At 53.4% G+C, this 16,190-nt stretch overlaps 1 protein-coding gene and 1 gene segment (V, D, J or C); one reads left to right on the top strand and one right to left on the bottom strand.

Moving 5' to 3' along the window:
- The window catches only part of LOC104846689 (immunoglobulin heavy constant gamma 1-like), an 868,336-nt gene that overhangs the window by 473,361 nt on the left and 378,785 nt on the right, over nt 1–16,190 (bottom strand).
- The window catches only part of LOC111752811 (uncharacterized), a 355,617-nt gene that overhangs the window by 316,259 nt on the left and 23,168 nt on the right, over nt 1–16,190 (top strand). The gene's annotated exons all lie outside the window — the stretch shown is intronic.

Below are 16,190 nucleotides of genomic sequence, written 5' to 3'. Positions count from 1 at the left end.
TATCTTGAATCAATCTCCTTTGAGATATAAAAGAGAGAAGCAAGCAGAGAGATAGGGGACCTTACGCCACCCAGAAAGTAGTGCCAGGACCAGAGCGCATCATTTGGACCTGGTGTTCCTGTGCTGAGAAGCTCCTAGAAAGGGAAACTGATGACAAGGGTCTTCCTCCAGAGCTGACAGAGAGCAAAAGCCTTCCCCAGAAGCTGGCACCCTGTTTTCAGACTTCTAGCCTACTAGATTGTGAGATAATAAACTTCCGTTTATTAAGGCCACCCACTTGTGGTATTTCTGTTACAGTAGCACTAGATGACTAAGACAGCAGGTCAGCAGTCCTCCAACTGCCCCGGGAGCTAGGCCTCCTTTACTGTTGTCATCAGTAGGACATCCTTGTCCCATTGTCACTGAACTCCTACTTCCACAGGTGGGTGGCAGGTCGGATGCCATGTACCCTGTGGAAGTTGATGGGCACCACGAAGCTGTACCGCAGGGTAGTGCTTTGGGCGGGGCTCTTGGGCAGGTGTTGTGTCACTACCACTGCTTTATTGTCACAGTGACACATGTCCCTACACAATCGTCCTGTCTGGGACAGCCCTGTCAACCCTCTGCAGTAGGGATTCTGAGTGTTCCAGATGTTTGGGTTTGGAACTCAGGTGAGGTGGGATGACTCTGACCAGCCCTCTGGGGACCAAGAGATGGCTCTTTCCAGGGCTGCTGCGTGTGGCCTGGGTGAGTGCAGCAGGTTCCACTGTTGCCAAGGAGGAGCCCTATGATGAACAAAACCCTGCTGGGATCCTGAGAAAATGCTGTGGTTTGTCTGTGCTGCCTTTGGTCTCTCCTGCCCCAGGAGGGTTTTAGGATCTCAAGTAGTTTCCATCTATTAATCTGTGTCCTTCTTGGCTAAGTGGATTGTGAGCCATTAGGGTATTGCATCCTTCCTGAGGTTGGTTGTTCTGAAAGCTACAGCTTCAAAATCAAACTTGGGATGTCACTAATGCCCTGGGTGCCCAGGGCTTGGGGCTGGGGCCATGGCCTCTGCAGAACCCTCTGTCATTCAAGGAATATTTCATCTACGTTATCAAATGTGGTCGGCATAGAGTTGTTCATAACATTCCCTTATTAGCCTTTTAATGTCCATTGGATCACTAGTGATAACTTCTTTTTCATTTTTGGTTTTGGTAATTTATATCTTTTCTAGGTTAGCCTGGCTAGAGATTTATCAATTTTATCGATCTCTTCAAAGAATCTGCTTTTGGTTTCGTTGATTCTTTTCTATTAAATTTGTTTTGAATTTCATTGATTTCTGCTCTATTTTTATTATTTATCTTCTCTTTGCTTATGTCAGAATTAATTTGTTCTTCCTTTCTGATTTTCTAAAATGCAAGCTTAGAGTACTGGTTTTATATCTTTTTTCCTAACATACACATTCAATGCTATAAATGTCTCTCAAAGCACTGCTTTTACTGCATCCCACATATTTTGATAGGTTGTCTCTTCATTTCCAGTTAGTTCAAGGTGTTTTTGGTTTTCTTTTCAGACTTCTGTTCGGAATTATGTGTTATTGAGAAGTGTGTTGTTTAATTTCTAAATATTTTGATATTTCCCACCTATCTTTCTGTTATCAATAGCTTAATTCTATTGTGGTTAGAATATACTTTAATGATTTTTATTCTTTTAAGCATGTTAGGATGTGTTTTATGTCCTTATAATCCATTCCCAAGACCCCCTGAGCTTCCTTCCTGGTCTCAAATTGCATGCATGCTGTGTTTGCACTGCTGTGATGGTCATCTGTACCTGCCTGTAATCCTCAGGGGGCAGGATGCATTCGTCCTGGCCTCTCAGGGCTTGATATGCACTAGGGGTGCTAGAATATTTCCTGAATGAATGAAACATTGTGGACTTGGGGGTGAATGAAGAAATATATTGTTGACTAGTTGTGGGGGGGGAGCAGCACAAGGTGCTGAGAAATATTCAGGGTGATCCTATCTTAATGTTAAAAGCAGCATTTGAAGATCTCAATATACTGTGTGTAAGTGGACAGGAAGAGCAGAGGCCACAGGAATTTGAGGGTTCTGGCTGAGGCAGGGCAGGAGGGGCTGGAGGTCTGGGGAGCAGCAGGGCCAAAGGAGAGGCAGGAAGGGAAAACTGATGCCTCAAAGCTGATTTCTGAGGCCTTCCTTGGTGGTCTAGAGCTTATCTGTTTCCTGCGTGTGTAGGGTACGGAGCATGGGGTCCGGTTGTGGGGCAACCTCTCTGCCCAAGGGGCACCACGGGTCTGGCTGAGCCCAGGCTTCCGAAGGAGGGCTAGGTTGCTGGAGGCCTGCATAGCACTGCGTTGGCCAAGGCCAGGGCCGACCTGTAGCCCAGGTTGTCAGTCCCAGAGTCCACCTTCCCCTCTCACTGGAGCTGGCCCATCTGGACTCAGAAAAGGCAGGTGGTGAGTGATGCCCTCAGCACCCTTCTTGTGTGGAGCAACAGCTCATGCTGTAGAAGACAGGCTCTGGGTCACAGTGATGATACGGGAGAAACAGGTTGGTGAGGACACGTGGGGGTAGCATGGGGAATGGGCTGAGCCCTGTCCCACCCAGCCAGATGAACCTCCTGCTGCTCCGCTGTGGACTTGATGTACCAAGGGGTACCTGGGTCCTGACTGACTGGTGTGGCATCCTCAAGGCCATGGAGCGGTTCATGCTGGAATGGGGGATCCATAGAGACCTGGCTGCCAGGATGATCTCCCCCCTGGTGCTGAGTGCAGTGGGTTTAGCTAGGCTCCAGGTAAGCTAAAGCATAAATAGGCAGAAGGGGTGCCAGTCTCTTTCCTGGGTTAGGAAGGTCCACCACCTAACCAGGTTCCCCAGAGAGTACCCCAACTGAGTCTTTCTGGCTCTCTTCCCCCTTCTGGGCTCTGACTGTCTGTTGAAGTCCACCTATCAGCTGAACCTCACCTTTACTGTTCTGGCCCTGTCCAGCTTCCTTAAAGGGGTCTATGACCCTGGTTGAGTTCCAGCCCCACAATCTACTACCCAGGATTTCCTCCCCACTTATGCTTCTTAGTCCTCACCATGAAGAGAAGCTTCTTTCAGGATCAGGGCTGTTACCTGGGGGTTAGTGTCAGAGCCTGGAGAGTCTCAAGTTCCAGCACTGGCCTCTCTTTCTGTCTCTCCCCTGGCTGTTGGGATCCAGTTTCTGATTCAGTCTTTTGCACCGTGGTAGCTCCCACAATACCCACCTTGACACAGGGCCTCACAGAATCCCTCTGTACCTTCTGCTGACTGCAGGGAGGGCTCCAGGCAAGGTGAATGCGGAGGGTCTTGACCAGCTTTATGGCCTTAGCTCTGAGCATCTCTAGTCCCAGAGGCCCTGGAGTTCCATGTGAGACTTGTGTCACTGTGGCCCTAGTCACAAGCACTGTGTCATGGACCTGCACAAATTCTGCTGGGTCTGGCCAGGGCTGCCTTCTGGGCAAACATTGGCCTTTGCTGGCCTTGACAGGGAGGGGTGGGTGTCCCTCAGCCCTGGGCTTTTTCTCCAGAATTTCAAGCCTCTGAAATCAATGCACATGTCAGGATCTGGCCCTGACTACAGGGTGGGGTTGAGGGGTAGGGAGTTGCAATGGAATGGCTAGCTAGTCGGAGCACTGTGATTGGATCCTAGCTAAGTGTGGCCTGGTATCCCTCTTCACTGTCACTGTATACTCCGGCCCTCTGGAGTGATGTCCAAAGGGCTCTGCCACCCCAGGTCCTGGCTGTGTTGGCTACCACAAGAGGGAGCTCCCCAAAGGTCTCTTGGCTTTGGCCTGAGCCACTATGGTGCTAACCCGGCTGTTAGAGTGTCTGTACAGAATGTCCCCTTGCCCGGAGTGAGGATCTGGGGTTGTTGGGTGCACTGATACCCCAGGGGAAGAGACAAGGTGGGGGAGCAGGAATCAGGTGGGGGTGGCAAAAGAGCATCCTCAGCTGAGGCCCCGTCCCGGCTTCCAGGGCCTCTCGCCTCTGCTGGCATCAGTGTCTACTGCTGCCCTCGCCAGGAGCTGGGTGGAGGAGATAGGACTTGGAGACAGGCCCCATCCCTAGGGGTTGGAAGGGAGATAGAGTTAGGTTTTTCCCCTTTTCTGCCCCTGCAGAGGTCTTGGCTGGTATTTGCTGAGAAGCCAGCCACAGTAGCAGTAAGCACCATAGCAGTAACATGGCATTACAGCCTCATACCAAATCTTAGGCATCCAGCATCTTGGGCTCACACCTGCCATGGTTTCCTGGGGCTTCCCATATGAGGGAAGGAGGAGAAGACAGAAGAGGGGAGGAAGGAGAGTTGAGAGCTTGGGCGCCCTGAGGCCATTGAAGGGCTACGTGGGGTCACTCTGGTAATAGGCACTGGGGCTTGAAAGGGGGCAACCCAGAGCCCTGCGTCTCCAACAGTCCTCTCTGCCCAGACAGTCCGCTCTGCCTCTTCTAGAGTGGTGGTCCTGGTGTGGAGCAGGCTTCCACAGGGCTCTGGCCAGCCCTTCTGTGGCCTCTGAACTGGGCTGTGGGCAGTAGGCTATGGGTGGGGTGGGGCATTGTTCAGGGCAGAACAGAGTCTGGGGGAACTGACAACTCTGAGCTCTCACGGTGGGACCTCACAGCCCTTGGGAGGCTGAGTGGGTGGGGGTCCAGTGGTTCATGGTAAGTAACGGTGGGTGGGGTAGGGGGTGTCTGAGGCCCACATAGCAAGGCCTCAGCCCCTCCCCCACCACCACACTGCTCAGGAGCTCATGCTGGCACCACCAGGGAGTGGGCAGCTTCACAGCCTCAGAGGCCCTGGGTCTGCTCCTGCCCTTGCTCAGGGGCAGAAGAATCAGTGATGTCAGGCTATGAGCCAGTGCAGACCATGGGAAGGGTGGCCTGAGACTGCCCAGCTGAGGGAAGCAGTGTGTGATTTCTCTAAACTTTTAGGTTTGGCACTGGGAAGCTGGACTTGGGAACCTGTGGGTCTGGGCATGGCTCAGCTCTGCCAGAGGTGGGTGGAAAGAGTCTTCTCCTGCTTGGGTGCCTTCTATGTGGTCAGTGAGTGAGGGTCTTTGCTGTTGACAGGCATATGGCTATGTCTCCCTGTCTTTGTTATAGAAAGGGAATCATGCTTCCAACCACAGGGACCTTTAGGCAGACAGCGTAATGTGACCAGGCCTGACTACTAATATGGCCAGCAGAAGCCAGATGATTTTTAGCAGGGTTGTGCCACCGTGGTAACCTCTACTACTGCAAGACCCAGAATAACAGGACCCAGACAATATTGCCTGCCCCAGCAGGGGCTGGAGAGCCACAGAGGGCCTCAGAGGGCTGGGCCAGGCATCCCAGGGAATCTGAGCTACCAGTGGTGTGGTGGAAGGATAACCCCAGGGAAAGAAAGTAGGGACTTGATGGAGCCCCCCCTAGGAAACTGTGGGAGTGCACTGTCCAGGCTCATGGCTCAGAGTCCATGGTCTCAAGGAATTGTCATAGTGGCCTTGAGCAGCAGCTGGGGCACTCAGCTTCCTCCCTAGCAGTCTGGATGAACCTGCCCCAGGCCCTTCACTGCTCGTGACTCAGTTTCCCCATGGTGAGAGAGTGATGATGGAGTCCTTATGGATCAGGCTGGCAGAGGGTGAGGGGTTAATTGTGTACATACCTGACACCAGCCCGGGCCTCCTCAGCCTTTGCCTAGACCCAGGCCAGGCCCTGCATTGCCCCTTTGACTGTCTTTGGGCCCATGTGGTCGTCACTGGGGTTCCCTCCCCAAGCACAACTATTCCCTCCCTCCAGGTGGCCAAACTCACAGAGGGCCACTCTCCAACTGCACTTCCCCCACCCCCACCACAGGGTCTGGGAGGCTCTGTGGCTTGTGTGGAGCAGGTGGTTGGTGCTATGGGTGGTGCTACTACATCACCATAGCCATAGTCATCTACCACAACTTGACACACTGTGACTAGAGCTTGGGCTTGAGTCGGGGCAGGGTGGCTGCATTCACAGGAGCAGAGAGGGTCCAGGCGGCCAGCCTGGGTCTGTGGCCAGAGCTGCAGGGCTAGCTGGTGTGCTGGGGGTGGAGATGCTCAGGCTGTCAGGACTGCTAGACATCCGAGGGTGAGGCTGACATTGAGGGGGCATGGGGGGACAGGAGAATAGTGACACCATGAATGGCGGTCTGGCTGCAGTGGCTGAACTCAGAATGCTGTGGAGCCATCTGAGGGACAATAGGCAGGGTGGTAGGAACTCAGTCTGACCTGTACTGCCTGCACGGGCCTGCAATGGGCTGGGTTGGATGGGAGGGAGAAGGAAAGAGGGTTGGATGCCATGAAGCTAGGCTCTGCTCCTGGGCTGGGAGGAGGAGGGGAGGCCAGCAGAGCACGCATTGGGCCTGTGTTAGAGGAATGGCACCAGGATCCACGTGGACTCAGGTCCCACCTGACTCCACCTGGTTCCCTGGCCTAGATGGGTGAGGAGGGATTCCTGTGGGTTCAGCTCCTGGAGAGGCTTTTCTGGGACCCACTTCCATGGGGGCTGGCAGATTTCCAGCACGGTGTCCCAGACGATGACCTCATCAACAGGCCGCTGTGCGAAGAAAGCTGCACTACCGTCTTCTGGGGAGAAGCCCTTAATGACCTTGAGGTGGGTGGGGTCCAAGACAAGCTAGGGATGAGTTGTTGCCCAAAGGAGCACCACTCGACATGCTGCCTCAGTGAACTTCTATGCAGTGAATACCAGCCCAGCTACAGCATCCTTTCCTTTGTCAGCCTCCGGAGGCTCCCAGGCAGAGCTGGCCCTGACTCCCCTTACCTTCCTGGGCTCTTCCACATAGGAGGTGGACTGCTTCGGCTGCAGTCATGCCCACTGGGGGTCAGTGTGAACAGTGCTTCCTCAAGGGTATAGAGAGGGTTGCTAGCAAGGCTGCCATCTTCCTGTGTTGGCTTCTTGCTCTGTAGGCCACAGAGGTCTCTGGATGCTGGGTGTCTGCCCAAGGGGAGCGTGAGCAGGGGTGAGGTGCCGGGTGGGCTCTTGTGTCTTGCTTGACTTCCTATGGCCAGACACATGCTAGTATCCAGGATGGCTGTGGTCCAAGTGCATGCTGAAAAGCCCCCAGCTAAGAGGAGGATGGATGCTACCCCTGAGTCTTGTGCTGACCCTGGCCATGCTGCCCTCGGAGCTGAGAGGCCCGGTTTTTGCTGCAGGGTCTGTCACTGTGGCAGTCATAGGTACACAGTGGGAAGGTCCTTAAGAAAAAACCCTCTGTTCTGGGACACTGGCACTGCTCCAGGCTCCTTGGAGGCTCACCTGGCCCAGGCGACCAGTGCCCTTGACCCAGGATCTCTGCTCAGTGTTCTTCTCTGCACATGGGTCAGGCTGTCAGGCTGGCCCAGTCCCTGCACTCCCGAATCCTGGGAATGTGTCTGAGGTGTTGCTATATTCTTCAGGTATGGAGGAGCCCAGCCCCTGGGAGCTGTGGTCATGGGGTAAAGGTACATAAGAGATGCCCACTCTTCCTTCCTTGGGGTGGGGTCTGTGCAGGAGAGCTGCCCTAGAGGGTCTGTTTTTTGTGGGCTGTTGTCATGAAGGACGGACCAGCTGACCAGTGGTCTGGGACAGACTCAGGAGGAGAGAAGGCCATTAATGGAAGGTTCTTTGTTTCTGAAGGTCAAGTGAGGGTCTCAGCTCATAGAAGACCAGGCAGATCCAGGGTCCCAGCTTGACTTGTCCCCAGGAAAGAGACCATGCCAGGCCCTGGCTTTTTGGATCTGGTTGTCCACTGTCCTGCCAGCACTGTCATCTCTCCCGGGCACTCCCCTGGTTAGGGCCTTGGAGGCACCTCTCTTGCACCAGATTTGGTTGGCAGGGGGCTACTTAGTGGCCACAGTTGTGCTGGACACTCCAGCCCTCAGTGGTGCCTACCAGGGGCCTCTTTTAGAGCTGCCCACTCCAGCCTTTCCACTGGGAGAATGGATTCTAAAAAGAAACTACTCAGCCCCACCCACCCTCCTCAGAGGCTGCAAGAGTCAATTCTCACCCCCACCTACTGCCTTTTTGGGCAGGGGGTGTTGGGAAGTGTGGGGCGCAGGTTGTCATTTGGGGCAGGGTGACGTGGAGGGCAGAGAAGTATGACCAAAAGGCCCAGTGACTGCAAGGCTGGGACAGCGCCAGAGCAGCAGGGGTAGGCCAACTTTCCTGTCGCCTCTGTTCAAAATGGAGTAGCATTGTAGAGTGGTGTGTCTGAGATGCATAGCTGTGGCCCTGATATGTGGACCAACTCTGAGGGAGGAGGGAGGACTTTTGTAGGCTGTCTAGTGAAAGCCAACAATCTCCTTGGTTGGGAGTTCAGCAGGAGTGTACCCGCTATGAGCGAGATTGGGCTGAGTCGGGGATTGGCTTTGGTTCATCTGTTTCGTGGCCCTTATGGACTTCCGTGGCAGGGTCTATGTGATGATCTCCCTGGGGCTTACTGGTCTGGGTAGCCATCTCACCACTGCAGCACTATACCTGCTGGGTTGGGTCATGGGCGACATGGCTGTGGTACCCCAGGAATCCATGGTAGTGTGTTCCCGTTTGTCTTACTCATCTAGTGCAAGTGGGTGACTTCAACAAACAGAAATTATTCTCTCACAGTTTAGGAGGCTAGAAGTCTGTATTTGGAGCTCTAACTCTAGAGGAAGGCTTTCTTTCTCTCTGTTCTGGGGAAATGCCACTTTCTCTTTTCAGTTTCTATTCCTAGGTTCCTTGGGAGATCAGCAGAGGGGAGGAAGGAGAGGTGAGAGCTGGGGTGTCCTGATGCCCGTGTATGGGTGCTTGCGGCCACTCTGGTAAGAGTCACTGGGGCTTGAAAGGGGGAAAACCAGAGCTCTGGGGTTACCATCACCCATCTCTGCCCAGTGGTGACCCTGGTGTGGAGCAGGATTGCAAAAGCCTCCATCCTGCTCTTTTGTGGCCTATGGTTTGGGCTGTGGGCTGTGGTTCTATTGGGGGTGCTGTCCAGGGCAGGGCAGAGTCTCGAGGCACTGACAGCTTTGAGCTCTCAGTGTGGGGCCTCAGGGCCCTCAGGGGACTGAGCAACCTGGGGTCCAGCAGTTCAGGGTGGGAGGTGGTGTGCGGTGTAGAGTTATCTGAGGCCCAGATTGCAAGACCTCACCCTTCCCTGCACAGGAGCTCATGCTCGCCACCATCAGGCAGTGGGCAGCCTAACAGCCTCAGAGGCCCTGAGTCTCTTCTTGCCCTTGTTCAGGGGCAAGAGAGTCCGTGAGGTCAGGCTAGGAGCCAGCGCAGGCCAGGAGAAGAGTGGCCTGAGACTGCCCACCTGAGGGAAGCATTGTGTGGTTTCTCCAAACTCTTATGGGTGGCTCTGGGGAAGCTGTGGCTGGGGGGACTGGGTGTCTGAGTACCACTCAGCACAGCCAGAGATGGACAGCCAGAGTCCTCTTCTGCACAGGTGCCTCCTACGTGGGCAGTGGGTGAGGGTCTTTGCAGTTGACAGGCCTGTGGCTCTGCCTCCAGAGCTTTGTTTTGGAGAGGGGGTCATGCTTCCAACCTCTAGGAGCTTTAGGAGGATAGCATGAGGTAACCAGGTTTGGTGTCGGCAGGAGCCAGGTGATTTTGAGCAAGGGCCATGCCACTCTGGTAACTACTACTATCCCATTACCCACAGTGACAGGGACTCAGGCAATATTCCCTGTCCTTGCAGGGGCTGGAGCACCACAGAGGGCCTGAGAGGGCTGGGCCAGGTGTTTCTGGGAGGCTGAGCCACAGGTGGTGTGGGGGAAGGATATCCTCAGGGAAAGGGGATGGCAGCTTAATGGAGGCCCCCTGGGAAAGTGTGGGGGTACACACTCTAGGCTTATGGCTCAGAGTACTTGGTCTTCCGGAATTGTCCCTGTGGCCTCGGCCAGCAGCTGGGGCTCTCAGCTCCCTCCCTAGCAGTCTGGGTGAGCCTGTCCTAGGCCCTTCACTGTTCATGCCTCAGTTTCCCCATTGTGAGGGAGTGATGATGGATACCCTATAGATTGCGCTGGCAGAGGAGGAGGGGTTAATTGTGTACATGCCTGACACCAGCCTGGGTTTCCCTTAGCCTTTGCCTAGTCCTAGGCCAGGCTCTGAACTGCCCCTTCGACCATCCTTGGGCCTGTATGGTCACCATTGGGGTCCACACCCCAAGCATAACTATCATTTCCCCCCAGGTTTCCAGAGTCACAGAAAGGTGCCCTGCAACTGACCTTCCCCACTCCCACCACAGGTTCTGGGAGGCACTGGGACTTGTATGGAGCAGGTAGTTAGTGCTATGGGTGGTGCCACTGTGCTCACCATAGCCATAGTCATCTACCACAGCTTGATGTTCTGTGACAAGAACTAGGGATGGAGCCGTGGCAGGGTGGCTGCATCCTCAGAAGCAGAAAGGGTTCAGGCTGCCAGCCTGGATCCTTGACCACAGCTTCGGGGCTTAGCTGGTCGGCTGGGAAGGGGACGTCCTCAGCCTGTTAGGGCTGCTGCAAGTCTAAGGGTGAGATGACAATGTGGGGGTATGGGGGGGACAAGAGAATGGGGATACTAGGAATGGTGATCTGGCTGCACTGGCTGAATTCCGGCTGCTGGGGGTGTGCTGAAGAGCCATAGGCAGCTAGGTAGGAACCTCATCTGTCCTGTGCTGCCTGCGGGGGCCTACGTATGACAGCTGAGGTGTTCGGCAGGAAGAAGGAAAGAAGGTTGGATGCCAGGCAGCAGGGCTGTGGTACTGGGCTGGGAAGAGGAGGGAAAGCCTGCAGAGTGTGGGCTGGGTGTGTGTTAGAAGAATGACATCAGGACCCACCTGGGCTCAGGTCCCACCTGACTCCACCTGGTTCCCTGACCTAGAGGGGTGAGGAGGGATTCCTGTGGGGTCAGCTCCTGGAGAGGCTGTTCTGGGACCCCCTTCCCTGGGGGTTAGCAGATTTCCAGCACAGTGTCTCTGATGATGACCTCAGCCAGACACTGTTGCAGGGAGAGTCCTGCACTACCCCTCTTCTGGGGAGAAGCCCCTGGTGACCTCTAGATGGGTGGGTGTCCATGACAGGCTAGGGATCAGTTCCTGCCCCACAGAGCCCCACCTGACATGCTGCCCCGGTGACTTCTGTGCAATGAATACCGGCCCAGCTACAGCTCCTTTCCTCTGTCAGCCCCTGGAGGCTCCCAGGCAGAGCTGACACTGACTCCCCACATTACCTCCCCAGGACCCCTATCCAATGCTGGGCTCCTCCAAGTTGATGTGGGGGCTTGGCTGCAGTCGTGCCCACTGGGCTAAGTGTGAACAGTGCTTTCTCTGGGGTGTAGGGTAGAGTTGCTAGCAAGGGTGTGGCTTACGTGTGTGGGTGCCTAGTCTGTGGACCTCAGTGGTCTCTGGGTGAGGGTTGTCTGTGCAAGGGGAGTTTGAGCAGGCGTGAGGTGCCAGGTGCTTGTTCCTGCCTTTCCTGACTTCCTGTGCCCACACACATGCTGGGATCCAGGGTGGCTGGGGTCAGAGTACAGGCTGAGAAATGGGGTGACTGGGAAGCCCCCAGTTAAGGAGAGGGTGGAATAATGTCCCTGAGTCTAGTGTTGACCCTGACCATGGTGCCCTGGGAGCTGAGTGGCAGTCTTTTGTGACTGGGTCTGTCACTGTGGTAGTCATAGTTACACAACGGGAGGGTCCTTGTCAAAAAGACTTGTGTGCTCCAGGCTCCTCAGGGCGCTCAAATGGTCAAGGCAACAAGTGCCCTGGACCCTATACCTCTGCTAACTGATCTCTGCACTTGAGGCAGGCTGGCAGGCTGCCCCAGTCCCCGCACTCCTGGCCCCTAGAAATGGATTTGAGGTGAGGCTGTTCTCTGCAGGGTAGGGAGGAGCCCAGCCCCCAGGGACTGTGGTCATGGGGTGAAATTGCATGGGGGATGCCCACAGTTCCTTCCCTGGGGTGGGGTCTGTGCAGGAGGGCTGCCTGAGAGGGTCTGTTTTCTGTGGGCCATTCTGATACATAATGGACCAGCTGACCAGTGGCCCAGGAGAGAATCAGGAGAGGAGACTGCCATTACTGGAAGGTTGTTTCCAAAGTGTGATCATAGTCCTTGGTTGGCTTCTAGATGAGGTACAGTGAAGGTGCAGCTTGTAGAAGGCTGGGCTGGTCCAGGGGGCCTACATGACTTGTCCCCAGGAAATAGGCCACACTGAGTCCTGGCTGCTTGGACTTGGTTATCCAGTGTCCTGCCAACACTGTCTCTCCTGGGCATGCCCCTGGTTAGAACCCTGGAGTCGCACCCTCTTGGGCCAAAGCTGGTGGGCAGAGACTGCTTAGTGCCCACAGGCCCACTGGAAACCCCAGCCCTCAATGGCACCTACCCGGGGCCTCTCCTAGAGCCACCCACCCAGCCTTTCAACTGGGAGAAAGGATTCAAAAACAAAACCACTCAGCTCCACACACCCTCCTTGTAAGCTGCAAGAGTCAATTCTCACCACAGCCTATTGGCCAGCTGGGCATGTGGCGTTGGGAAGTGTGCGATGCTGGATGTCATGGGGGGCAGGGTGGTATGGAGGGCAGATAAGCATGACCAAGAGGCCCAGTGACTGCAGGGCTGGAACAGTGCCAGGCATCAGGGGTAGGACAAGTTTAATGTTGTCCCTGTTCAAAATGGGGGGGGGGCTTTGTAGAGAGGTGTGTCTGAGATGCCCAGATGAGACCCTGATAGGTTGATCAACCCTGAGGGAGGGGGGGGACTTTTGTGGGCTATCCACTGGAAGCCAGCAGACAATTTCCGTGTGTGGGTGGTCAGCAGGAGTGTACCCACTATGAGTGAGATTAGGCTGAGTTGGGCGTTGGCTTTAGGTTCCTTGGAAGGCCGTGTGGCTTGTATCATGTACTTGTTTGCTTGCTTAATCTGCTCTTTTGTATCTCAAAAGAGATTGACTCAAAACACACCCCACACTAATAATGCCTCATTAACATAAAAAAGAAAATCCATTTTCCAATGGGATTATAATCAGAGGTATAGGGGTTAGGATTTACAACATATACTTTTGAGGGGCACAATTCAATCTGAAACACCTTTCAAAATTCTGGTCAGGCCTGCAGTTCCCGGTGAGAGGGGCTGAGGTGTAGGGATAGGTTTTTGCAAAGCATTGTGAGGCTGTGGCCATAAAAACCATAAGCAGAACTACAGTAATACCACAGTGGTGTATGTCTGCCCCCAATCCTCCTCTGGCAGGATGGCGGACAGGCAGCCCCAGAGGTAGAGACCTGAGCTTGGGGCTGGGCTTCATGCCTGAGGGATTTCTTGCTGAAACATCTGGGGGCCTCTCAGGGTGATATGGCTATGCCATCCTTTCCTGAGACTACCCCTGAACTGGTGAGTGTCTGTCCATAATGGAAATCATCCCTCCCAACACTGCAGTGGCAACTTGGGTGGGTGAGTGCCCATCCCCACTGTGCGTGGGTTACTTGGGTGCCTTTTATATCCTCGGGGACAGCAGTACCTGTCCCAGGAAGGCTATACAGAGACCAAGATGGGAGATCTGGGGTTCTCCAGCCCAGGGTAGGGGGACACCCAGGACTGTGAATCTGAAGTTTATTACTTATTCTGTAAGAGAGCAGGGTGTACCTTAGGGGCAGAGACCTGGTTCCTAGGAGCTCTTCCCTGCTGTGGCCCTGCCCCAGCTATGTCCTCAGGCCCCAGGCCTTGCCACCTACATCCTCCCAGGCTGGCCTTGATGTTTATGGCCTGCCTGGGGCATCTGCCTCCACCTCTGACTTGTGCCTTGCTGTTCCTGCTCAGAGGACTCTGCTATTTTGCTTGATTCTCCTTCAGGGAGTGAGGGGTGGATGGTGCCCATAGACCCTGTGCTCCACAGTGGGACAGGTAGCAAGGACAGAAGTCACAGCTCAGGATCTGGAGAAGTTCCAGAACTGCTAAGGGGTAAGTTCACCAAAAATCCTATTATAAATGTAGTATCTGCTTCTGGTGAAAATTTTAAAATATAAGGAAGAGTATAAATGGACTGGGCATGTCCCCTGTCCCTGTACCCCATGCCTACCAGAATGGGCTCATCCATTTGATCACAGGAAGGGTCCTGCCTTATGGCCCTCTTGATGTTCTCTTGCACACACTCAGAAGGATCAAAACACCATGGTGAATACCTTCCTGGGTTCCACCTCCCTTGTGCAGAGCTGTTGCTGTGGATTGAATTGTGTCCCCCAAAAATGTGTGTCAACTTCCCTAGGCCAAGGTTTTCAGTATTGTGTGATGGTCCACCATTTTGTTGCCTGATGTGATTTTTCTTTGTGTCCTAAACCCTACCTCTATGATGCTAATGGGGCAGGATTAGAGGCAGTAATGTTAATGAGGCAGGACTCAATCTACAAGATTAGGTTTTATCTTGAGTCAATCTCTTCTGAAATATGAAAGGGAGAAGCAAGCAGAGAGACAGCGGGACCTCAGGCCACCCAGAAAGTAGTGCCAGAAGTACAGCACATCCTTAGGACTTGGTGTCCCTGCACTGAGAAGCTCATAGGCGACTGGAAAATTGATGACAAGGTCCTTTCTCCAGAGCCCACAGAGAGAGAAAGCCTACCCCTAGAGGTGGCACCTTGAATTCGGACTTGTAGCCTACTAGACTGCAAGAGAATAAGCTTCTGTTTGTTAAAGCCACCCACTTGTGGTATTTCTGTTAAAGGAACAGAGCTCATCCTTTGTACCAGTGTTCCCTGTGCTGAAAAGTTCCTAGACCACAGGAAAATTGATGACAAGGACCTTCCTCCAGAGCCCACAGAGGGAGAAAGGCTTCCCCTAGAGGTGGCACCCTGAATTCAGACTTGTAGCCTACTAGACTGTGAGAGAATAAGCTTCTGTTCATTAAAGCCACCCACTTGTGGTACTTCTGTTACAACAGCACTAGATGCTTCAGACAGCTGGTCAGCAGGCCTCCAACTGCAGCTGATCCCCCAGGAGCTGGGTATCCTTTTCTATTGTTATCAGTAGGACATCCTTGTCCCTTTGTCTCCAAATTCTGGCATTCATAGCTGGGTGGTAGGTCAGATACTTTTTGCCCTGTGGGAGTTGATGGTTACTGCCAGGCTGCACCCCAGGGTGCTGTACCAGAATCTCTGGGGAGGACTTTTGTGTGGGTGTTCTGTTACTGTGGTAGTAGTCATAACCCCAACTGTCATATTGTCACAGTGACACATGCCCTCACAGAATCCTCCTGCCTGGGACAACACCATTCTCCCTCTGCACCAGGGATTCTGGGAGTTCCAGAGGTTTTGGTACGGAGCTCAGGTGAGGAGGGATGACTTTGACCAGCCCTCTGGGGTCCAGGAAACAAGCGTTCTCCAGGGCTGCTGTATGCGGCCTGGGTGAGTGCTGGGGGCTCCACTGTGGCTGAGAAGGAGCCCCATGCTGGTCAAATGGCTGAGTGGGGTCCTGAGAGTGTGAGGTTGTTTGCCTGCCGGTGCCTTTGCAGCTATTGGTGCTCCTGCTCCAGGCTGTTTCCATCTGGTGTTCTGTGTCGCTCTTGGCTGAGTGGACTGTAAGCTATTAGGGCATTACATCCCTCCTGAGATTGGGTCTGTTGGAAGTAGCAGCTTCTGGATCAAACCTGAGATGTCACTCATGCCCTGTGTGCCCAGGGCCCTCCTGAGGTTGGGTCTGTTGGAAGTAGCAGCTTCTGGATCAAACCTGAGATGTCACTCATGCCCTGTGTGCCCAGGGCCCTAGGAATGGGGCAATGGCTCCTGCAGAACCCTTGTCTTTCAAGGAATTTGTTGTAGTTCATCAAAGTTATTAAATACATGGGCTTAGAATTGTTCACAGTATCCCCTCCTTATCCTTTCAATGGTGCATGGTATCAGCAGTGATGAGTCCTTTATTTTTGTTCTTAGTAATTTGTGTCTTCTCTCCTCTTTTCTTGGTTATCCTGGCCAGAGATTTATCAATTTTACTGATCTCTTCAAAGAACCTGCTTTTGGATTCACTGATTTTTTTCAATTAAATTCTGTTTTCAATTTTATTGATTCCTGCTCTATTTTTATTATTTAACTTCTTTTTGCTTATGACAGATTTAATTTGTTCTTCCTTTTCTGATAATCTAAAATGGAAGCTTAGAATATTGATTTTATGTCTTCCTTGTTTTCTAACATATGCATTCAATGCTATAAATTTCTCTCTAAGCACTCCTTTTGCTGCACTCTACACATTTTGATAA

Source organism: Loxodonta africana, chromosome 21, assembly GCF_030014295.1.
Source record: "Loxodonta africana isolate mLoxAfr1 chromosome 21, mLoxAfr1.hap2, whole genome shotgun sequence".
In the NCBI taxonomy this organism is placed as follows: Eukaryota; Metazoa; Chordata; class Mammalia; order Proboscidea; family Elephantidae; genus Loxodonta; species Loxodonta africana.
Note: the sequence above shows the minus strand (reverse complement) of the source record. Positions and strands in the feature narration are given on the sequence as shown.